This window comes from Chiloscyllium plagiosum, chromosome 3 (assembly GCF_004010195.1).
Source record: "Chiloscyllium plagiosum isolate BGI_BamShark_2017 chromosome 3, ASM401019v2, whole genome shotgun sequence".
In the NCBI taxonomy this organism is placed as follows: domain Eukaryota; kingdom Metazoa; phylum Chordata; class Chondrichthyes; order Orectolobiformes; family Hemiscylliidae; genus Chiloscyllium; species Chiloscyllium plagiosum.
This window is the reverse complement of record NC_057712.1, coordinates 59734000-59744776: the sequence shown is the minus strand read 5'-3', so window position 1 is coordinate 59744776 and position 10777 is coordinate 59734000.

The following is a 10777-nucleotide window of genomic DNA, read 5'->3' as shown; positions in this document are numbered from 1 at the left end:
CCCTTCCCCCACCTCACCCTAGTTCCAAACTTCCAGCTCAGCACTCTCCCCATGACTTGTCCTACCTGCCTATCTTCTTTTCCACCTATCCACTCCACCCTCCTACTTGACCTATCACCTTCATCCCCTCCCCTACTCACCTATTGTACTCTATGCTACTTTCTCCCCACCTCCACCCTCCTCTAGCTTATCTCTCCACCCTTCAGGCTCTCTGCCTTTATTCCTGATGAAGGGCTTTTGCCTGAAACATCGATTATACTGCTTCTCGGATGCTGCCTCAACTGCTGTGCTCTTCCAGCACCACTAATCCAGAATCTGGTTTCCAGCATTTGCAGTCATTGTTTTTACCCAATTGGAATTGATGTTAGCCTGTAATCTCAACTAAGTTAAATTTTAGATCATTAAAGGAATTTAGTCAGCATTACTACACACAGATTAAGTTGTACAATGAAGTGTTCTCCACAATAATAGTTTTCAGTCTCGAAAAAAAATTCCATTATAGAAAATATCTACAAGTTTATCCCTTTAAAATGAACTAGGACATACTCTGAAGATAATAGAGAGCAACTAATGCTCATTGGTGCATATATTTCAGGGCTAGCTTTCAGAGAGGTGGGCACTGCTGGGCTACAGTGCTTTATCTCCCCTTCAATATCCCCTTTGAGTTAACCAGCGTCCACTTTTTTCTCACCTGAGGTGGTTTGCATTGCCCTGAACTGGCTTAACACAAAAAATATTCAATTAAAAATGTGGGAATTTTACTGATGGTAGTTAACTGATGAAAATATTAGCAAGTTTATTTGGTGATGGGAGAAAAATAAACATTCATTTTTGTGTAAGAGCAGTTCCTGACATAATTTAAAAAGGGCTAATTTCAAGGCTTTGGCAGTGCAGTGGTAATGTCCCTACCTCTGGGCTAGGAAATGTGGGTTCAAGTCCCACCAGCTTCAAAGGTATGTAATAACATCTCTGAACATGTTGATTTGGAAATATTTATACAAAAGTGTTAGTTGTCTTTGCCCTTGCCAAGCTTTGCATGTAATTTGATTAATTGGAAACATGGGTGATTTATTGGTTATGGATTGGTTATGGTTATGCATGAAAGGAGCCATGGGAGATTTTGTGGGAAAAAGCCATTATAGACATACAAAACAAAGGGATTGGTACTGTCCATACCTGTGGAAAGGAGATCTGGGTTCAAGCTTGGGAACAGTGATCATAATTCGGTAAGTTTTACAATACTCATAGACAAAGACAAGAGTGATCCTAAAGGAAGAGTGCTAATTAGGGTGAAGGCCAACTATAGCAAGAATTGGCAGGAGCTGGGGAATATGGACTGGGAGCAGCTGTTTTATGATATAGTAGATCCATATTTGATATGTGGGAGGCTTTTAAAGAGAGGTTGATTCGAGTCCAGGACAGACATGTCCCTGTGAAAATGAGGGAGAGAAATATAAAGATTAGAGAACCATGGATGACAGGTGAAATTGTGAGGAAAAAGGAAGCATACATAAGGTCTAGGCGACTGAAAATAGATGAAGCTTTGAAAGAATATCGGGAAAGTATGACCAATCTGAAACGATGAATTAAGAGGGCTAAAAGGGGTCATGAAATATCTTTAGCAAACAGTGTTAAGGAAAATCCCCTTTCTCTAGTTACCCTCTTGCTCCTTATATATTTGTATATAAGGAGCAAGAGGGTAACTAGAGAAAGGGATGTCCCAGTCAAGGAGAAAGGAGAAAAGTTATGCATGGAATCAGAGAAAATGGGTGAGATTCTTAATGAGTATTTTACGTTGGTATTCACCGAGGAGAGGGAAATGATGGATGTTGAGGTTAGAGATAGATGTTTGATTACTTTAGGTCAAGCCAGCATAAGGAAAGAGGAACTGTTGGGTATTCTAAAAGACATTAAATTGGACAAGTCCCCAGGTCCGGATGGGATCTATCCCATGTTACTGAGGGAAGCAAGAGAGGAAATAGCTGGGGCCTTAACAGATATCTTTCCAGCATCCTTGAACACTGGTGAGGTCCCAGCGGACTGGAGAATTGCTAATGTTGTCCCCTTGTTTAAGAAGGGTATCAGGGATAATCCAGGTGATTATAGACTGGTGAGCCTGACATCAGTGATAGGAAAGCTGCTGCAGAAGATACTGAGGGATAGGATCTATTTACATTTGGAAGAAAGTGGGCTTATCAGTGATAAGCAGCATGGTTTTGTGCAGGGAAGGTCATATCTTACTAACTTAATAGAATTCTTTGAGGAAGTGACAGTTGATTGATAAAGGAAGAGCTGTCAATGTCATATACATGGACTTCAGTAAGGTGTTTGATAAGGCTCCCAAGGTAGGCTGATGGAGAAAGTGAAGTCGCATGGGGTCCAGGATATGCTGGCTGGATGGACAGAGAATTTGCTGGGCAACAGGAGACAGAGAGTAGTACGAGAAGGGAGTTTATCAAAATGGAGAACTGTGACAAGGAGTTGAGAGGTCATGTTGTAGTCGTACAGGACATTGGTTAGGCCACTGTTATTTGTGATATACATAAATGATCTGGAGGAAGGTATAGTTGGTCTGATTAGCAAGTTTGCAGATGACACTAAGATTGGTAGAGTAGCAGATAGCGAAGGGGACTGCCAGAGAAAGCATTAGAATATAGATAGATTAGAGAGTTGAGTAGAGAAATAGCAGATGGAGTTCAACCTAGGCAAATGTGAGGTGATGCATTTTGGAAGGTCCAATTCTCGAACGAACGATACGATAAATGGAAAAGCCCTGATGAAATGAAAAAGTTGATGTACAGAGAAACTTGGGTGTTCAGGTCCATTGTACCCTGAGTGTGACAACACAGGTCAATAGAGTGGTCAAGAAGGCATATTGTATGCTTTCCTTCATCGTACAGGGTATTGAGTACAAGAATTAGCAGGTCATGTTACAGTTGTATAGGTCTTTGGTCCGGTCACATTTGCAATACTGCATACTGTTCTGGTTGCCACATTACCAAAAGGATGTCAATGCTTTGGAAAGGGTGCAGAAGACGTTCACCAGGACGTTGCCTGGTATGGAGGGCGCTAAATATGAAGAGAGTTTGAGTAGAGTAGGATTATTTTCATTAGAAAGATGGAAGTTGAGAGGGTCCTGATTGGGGCCTACAAAATCATGAGAGATATAGACAGGGTAGATAGCAAGAGGCTCTTTCCCAGAGTGGGTAACTCAATTACTAGGAGTCACAAGTTCAAGATTAGTGGGGAAAGGTTTAAGGGAAATATATGTGGAAAGCTCTTTATGCAGAGGGTGGTGGGTGCTGGAATATGTTGGAGTGGAGGTGGTAGAGGCGGGCACGATAGCGTCATTTAAGATGTACCTAGACAGATACATGATTGGACAGGGAGCAGAGGGGTACAGATCCTTGGAAAATAGGTGACAGGTTTAGACAGAGGATCTGGATTGGTGCAGGCTTGGAAGGCTGAAGGGCCTGTTCCCGTGCTGTAATTTCCTTTGGTCTTGTTCTTTGTTCCACCTGCTCCTGAGACCAGTGGTGTGCACAAGGATCGGTCCTGGGTCCACTACTTTTTGTCATTTGTATAAATGATTTGGAAGTGAACATAGGAAATTTGCAGATGACACCAAGATTAGAGGAGTAGTGGACAGCGAAGAAGGCTACTTCAGAATACAACGGGATCTTGATCAGATGGAGCATTGGGCTGGGGAGTGGCAGATGGAGTTTAATTTAGATAAATGTGATGTGCTACATTTTGGAAAAGCAAATCAGAATAAAACTTATACACTACATGGAAGGTCTGGGGGAGTGTTGCTGAACAAAGAGACCTTGGAGTACAGGTTCATAGTTCCTTGAAAGTAGAGTCACAGGTAGATAGGTTAGCAAAGAAAGTGTTTGATATATTTTACTTTATTCGTCAACACATTGAGTATAGGAGTTGAGAGGTCATGTTGTAGTCATACAGGACATTGGTTAGGCCACTTTTGGAATATTGCGTGCATTTCTGGTCTCCTTCCTATTGGAAGGATGTTGTGAAACTTGAAAGGGTTCAGAAAAGGTTCACAAGGATGTCACCAGAGTTGGAGGATTTGAGCTACAGAGAGAGGTTGAATAGGCTGGGGCTGTTTTCCCTGGAGCGTCGGAGGCTGAGGGGTGACCTTATAGAGGTTTACAAAATTATGAGGGGGATGGATAGGGTAAATAGACAAAGTCTTTTCCCTGGGGTGGGGGAGTCCAGAACTAAAGCACATAGGTTTAGGGTGACAGGAGAAAGATTTACAAGGGATGTGAGGGGTAACTTTTTCAAGCAGAGGGTAGTGCTTGTATGGAATGAGCTGCCAGAGGAAGTGGTGGAGGCTGGTACAATTACAGCATTAAAAGGCATCTGGATGGGTATATGAATAGGAAGGGTTTGGAAGGATAAGGGCCAAATACTGGTAAATGGGACTACATTAGGTTAGGATATCTGGTCGGAATGGACGGGTTAGATTGAAGGGTCTGTTTCTATGCTGTACATCTCTATGCCTCTATGATACTATGACTCTAGGCTTGTAATAACATCTCTGAACAGGCTGATTCACAAAAATAAGGGCTAGTTTTCACCAGTGAGGGACTTATGTAATGAAAAGGGACAAAGTAGGCTGGAGTTTTGTTATGGACTACGCCAAACCACTCAAAATATTCTTCTGCAGGCAGCCCAGACTATAATTTTGCTATTTGATTTGTTAAGTGTACAGTGAAAATTGCCCAGAGTAAGTTAGCTAGATTGCCTTCCAGGTTTTAAAACAGATAGACTGAAACACAAAGAACAGAAATATAGAATACCCACAGAACCCAGTCTATCCATACTGGATGTAATTATGCTGTTCCAAAAAAATATGTGCAACAGTCTCAGTAAACAAACCCCTTAAACACAGAGCAAAAATGAAACAAAGGCTTACAGGTCGAAGTTAGAAAGGCAGAAGGAGAGAGAGTCTAGCAGCCTGTTTCCTCATAGCTCACTGCTGAACTGAACTGACTGACAACAAGTATTTAGCTTCCAGGATTGACCACTCCCCTTTCATTATACAGGTTACTTCTAAAACATGAAAGCTTTGGCCTAAAATCTCATCTGTTTACGTATAAACAAAAAGGCCTCCCAACAGCCTTTACATCTCTATACCATCCAGCTGATTTGGAGCCCAGTCTGTTTTACCACCCCTCTGAGAAAAAAATTAAGGACACAGTATTCTTAAGAAAAGGTACAGCTTTTAGAAAAAAGACCAGCTTTGTGACAGTTTGCATTGAACTATAAAACACAAATAAGTAGTTGTGGAAGACCTGCTTCCTACTTCAAAAAATGGATGACCAGCAATGGAACCGGTTCAGAGCTATTCACATTTCATTCTATTTGCAGTGTCATCTGAGAGTTTGCTCCTGCTAAAATTTCAAATTGTTTCGGTTCTGCTTTAAATTTAACACCTTAATTTCTGGACTAATTTGATGATATTATTTACATAGTCACATTAATACTGTGGAGAGATGTGAATTGAAGTCCTGAAGAATATAACTTTGGTAATTCTAATTCAGAATGAGTACCCAAACCTGAAATTAAAATTATTCAACTTGGTTAACAGTAAAAACAAACTAAGTTTTTTTTATATTCAATTAAATTACTTATTATATAGAATCACCTGGAGGTAGGAAGAAGTTGAAGGTTTTATTTACTATGACACATGACACGTAAAATAAATACTTGCATGACAGAATGTGATGGCACGCACATCTCTGCCACGTACATTATGTACATTAATAATCTAGCTACCTGACAAAAGAAGCAGTGCTCCGAAAACTTGTAGATTAGATTACATTACAGTGTGGAAACAGGCCTTTCAGCCCAACAAGTCCACACCGACCCACCGAAGCGCAACCCACCCATACCCCTACATTTACTCCTTACCTAACACTACGGGCAATTTAGCATGGCCAATTCACCTGACCTGCACATCTTTGGACGGTGGGAGGAAACCGGAGCACCTGGAGGAAACCTACGCAGACACGGGGAGAACGTGCAAACTCCACACAGTCAGTCGCCTGAAGCAGGAATTGAACCCAGGTCTCAGGCGCTGTGAGGCAGCAGTGCTAACCACTGTGCCACTGTGCCACCCACTTGTACTTCCGAGTAAAGCTGTTGAACTATAATGTGGTGTTGTATGATTTTTAACATTAATAATATCATTAAGGAAGGTTGTAAGTGTATTGGAAGCATTGGGTGGGTTGTCGAAAGGTTGGAGAGGCTAGGTTTATTTTAGCTGGAGTTTAGAAAATAATAAGTGACTTGATTAGAAGATCCTGAAAGGCTTTGACAGAGTGCATGTGAAAGGATGTTTTGTCAGGTGGAAAATTCAAAAATGAGAAGTCACTGTTTCAAAATAAGGGTTAACCCAGTTAAGACTGCTGTGGAGAATTCTTTTTCTTACATAGGGTCATTACGGTTTGGAACTCTTTTCCTCAAATTCAGAGGATGCAGAGTCTTTGAGTATTTTTAAGGCACAGATAGATGAAGTCTTGATAAACAAGGCAGTGAAAGGTTTTTATAGACAGATGAGAATATGGAGTCAGCAGATCAGCTGTGATCGTATTGAATGACTGGTTGGGGGATGGAGGGGGTGCAGGCTTGAGGTGCCAAATGGCCTAATTTATATATTCTTATGTAGATTATACAAATGACATAATGTCTGGCAATGGCTATATTTATTACATATGTGTGTGCACATTTAAGTTGACTGTCATGTAGTCTGGGGCATGTGGAGAAGTAGATGATAAGGAAACAGTTAGTTTCTTTACATTAAATTTAGCTCTTCTGTTTTGTTGGAAGGCTGAAAATTTCACTGTTGTTTCCATTTAAATGTCCAGCTGAAATGTAAATTTTAATTGCCAGAGTCAGTCTTTGTAAGTGTTTGGGAAACCTTCTTGTTAAAACTGAAAATCATTAAGTGTATAATGGGATAAATTATTCCTTTAATAATATTGGAATCTGTACTAGAAAAAAAATTAAGAAGGATGAAAGAGCTTAAAAAGCTGTTTCCCTTGAGTTTGAATTATTTGATCTCTCTGGTAATTTGTTTGACTGTAACCAACCCTGTGTTTATACAATTATTGCTAATAATGATTATTACTTTATATATCTTACTCTTGATGGTAATAATTATCTTTTTATATTTAATTCCTGTGGAAGTCATAACTGTCTTTGGACCCTGTGTGGAATAAAATGTAAAATCATCATGGTCTAGTTGTTCAATAAAGAGAAAGAGACAACTGATAGGTTAAACCACTGAGGGTCATCACATCTCCAGGGACATGAGATGTTGAGAAGCAGAGTCCTTCTTGGTAACCTCAGCTGGTGCAGGAAATTGAACCCATGATGTTGACATCACTAATCAGCTGCCTGGCCAACTGAGCTAATTGACGACCAACATGTGGGATGACATAAACTTATAAGTAAAACTTCCATTCCCTAACAAGTGTAAATAAGCCAGGTGGAATGTTTCCATCACGCTATTTCTATAAGAATTCCAGTGGTGTCTCGAAGAACAGCAACTCACCTGTCTCCTGGCTTGTATTGCTGTATTGGGAAAGCAAGCTAGTGTATAACGCAAAGGTTTATCAAGCTGTAAAAAAGCAAATCAGTAAGGCAGAGACGGCACAGAAATGGAAAGGAGCCTCTGAACACAATAGTGTGTACTTCCTCTGCATTGATCATTCGAATGATACCTCAAACAACTAGGACTACTTATGACATGAGATCATGCTATCATTCATCTCTCGCCAACATGGAAAGAAAATGACAAGAAGGCTGGAATGCAAATAAAGAGGTACACAAACAGGGACATACCCATGTTCCAGCTGACTGCAAACAAGCAACCCTCCCAGCCCACTCCACCACCCTCTCACCGGGGTATAGAACGTAGAATATTATAGTGCAGTCCAGACCCTTTGGCCCTCAATGTTGCATCGACCTGTGGAACCAATCTGAAGCCCATCTATCCCACGCTATTCCATTTTCATCCATATGTTTATCCAATGACCATTTAAATGCCCTTAAAGTTGGCCCGTCTCCTACTGTTGCAGGCAGTGCGTTCTATACCCCTACTAATGTCTGAGTAAAGAAACTACCTCTGACATCTGTCCTATATCTATCACCTCTCAATTTAAAGCTATTTCCCTTGTGATCGCCATCACCATCCGAGGAAAAAGGCTCTCACTGTCCACCCTCTGATTATCCCTCTGATAACATGATTGCATGTTGTAAGTAGTCCTAGTTGTTTGAGGTATCATTCGAATGATCAATTAGAAATATGTGAACTGTAGTTTTGAATAGCTTGAACCATCTCACTTGCTTTTTGTTAGAGTTCAACATTTTGTTTAAAATCAAAAGTGCGAGATAAATTCAGCAGGTCTGGCAGCATCTCTAGAAAGGAAAACATTTTGTTTATAGGCTAAATGGGAAATAGCAACAATCAGTATAAACAAACAATAGTCATAGGGCAAATAAAAAGTAAGTGAATCAGCTCGTAAAATTAATAGTCCCAAGAATATATTGCATTAAATGGCATTAAGCCATTGACGTTACAAAACAGCATATCCTCTGATTCAATTGAAGCAATGCCGTTGAAGATCTGCTATAATACAATAAAAACAACAAACGGTTGATACTAATGAGTATGTGGAGCTATATGTATCAAAAGTAAGACTGAAGTTCTCAGGACAATCACCAATATTCTTCCAACTGTATAAGATCGTGAACACATAGCAAATGAAGGGTTTTGAGTATATGGTAGCTTCATGTAGTATATTTATGGTGAAGGCTAAAGATATAAATCCATAAGAAGCAGGTTCAGCCATAAGTCTCATGTTAAGAGGTGTCGTACATGTTGTTCAAAGGCAATGTCATCTCTATCATTAGCTAGTGACCTAGGAACATTGGAACAGGACAAGGCCATTCAGCCTCTCGAGCCTGTTCTGCCATTCAGAGATCATGGCTGATCTGTGGCCTAACTTCCTATACTGCCATTGGCCCATATCCCTTACTACCTTTGCTTAATAAAAATGTAACTATTTCAGATTTAAAACTGATCTAGCATCTGATGTCATTTGTGCAAGAGAGTTCTAAATATCTACTCCCCCTTTATGTGTAGAAGTGCTTCCTAACAGCTCTTCTAATTAACCCTCCTAGTTCTAGCAGCCCCAAACAGGGGAAAAGGTTTAACCTTATCTTTTTCTGTCAAATACCTTAAAGTTTGAAATCAGATCATTCCTTAACCTTCTAAATTCCAGAGAAAACAAGGCTACTTGGTGTAATCTCTCCTCATTACTTGTTCCCTGAAGACTAAGTATCCTTTGTGTAAATCCCTGTTGTACTTTTTCCAAGGTCAATATATCTTCCCTGATGTGTGGTGACCAGATCTGCTCACAGTACTCCAAGTGGAGTCTAACCAGGGTTTGGTATAACTGCAGTATTATTTCTGCATCTTTGTACTCCAGTCTTCTAGATATCAAGGCAAGCATTCCATTGTCTTTCCTAATTATTTCTCCACTTGTGTGTGGCTTTTTAAAGATCTACACACTCCAACCCCCAAGATGCTTTGGATATCTATTGTACTTAACTTTATACCATCTAGAAAGAATCCTGATTTATCTTTACTCGGCCCCAAATGGATAACCTCACACTTGCTTACATTGAACGTCATCTGCCAGTTTTGCCCATTCACCTATTCTATTAATATTCCTGTGTAATTTTATGCTATTATCTACATTGTTTAAATGTCATCTAGATTGATGACTTTCTATGCCATTGTCTAATTTGTTAATAAATAATGTGAATAATTGAGGCCCAAACACAGATCCTTGTGGAACATCTCTAATCACATCCTGCCAACTTGAGTACCTACACATTATTCCTACTTTCAGTCACCAGCCACTCAATCAATTTCCAAGCTATATCAGTAGTTTGCTCTCAATTCGGTGGGCTTCGATCTTAGTTAAAAGTCCCTTATGTGGCACTGTATCAAACACCTTCTGGAAGTGTATTTCATAACATCTCTCGATAGTCCCTTGTCCACAACCTTGATCACCTCTTCAAATAAATTCTATGAGTTTCGTCAGGCATGACTTATCTGTCAGGAATCCACACTGGTCTTAGAACCATGTAATGTCAAACGGAATCAATTCACTTCAGAGCTTAATCTCATGAGCATGTTTGGGCAAAATCTGTCATGATGTCTGGTGCTAAGTGACATCGAAGGAAATCAATCTAAGCATTAGTGAGTGGGTTAATGGTAAGTAATTACTGCTTGACAACACTGTTGAGGATTCTTTCCATTGCTTTATTGAGCTTGGATCAATAGGGCAATGACAGGAAATATTAAATGAAAGTGTACATTTGGAATACTAAACACCATCAACCAAAGCTTTATCCTGCAAGCAAATATTTTAATTGACCAAACATTTTGTTATCCTCTGTTGAAATAGAATTACATAGAATAGATGGCCTCATATAAAAGAAATGTTCTTTGCTCAACGAAAATATGTCCCCTCTATCTACATTTTGTGGTCTTATATAAAACAATACTTCTTTTCAGCTGAGTTCATGTCCATCATCTGCCTGTTATATTAATGATAACTGATAGCTCATGTGACAGCAGCTTCTCTTTAGAGCTATTAGTGGAAATCTGTATTGTTCAAGGTTGTGTACCATTAGGCTGAAATGTTAACCATAAACAGATTAACATGCATAATTT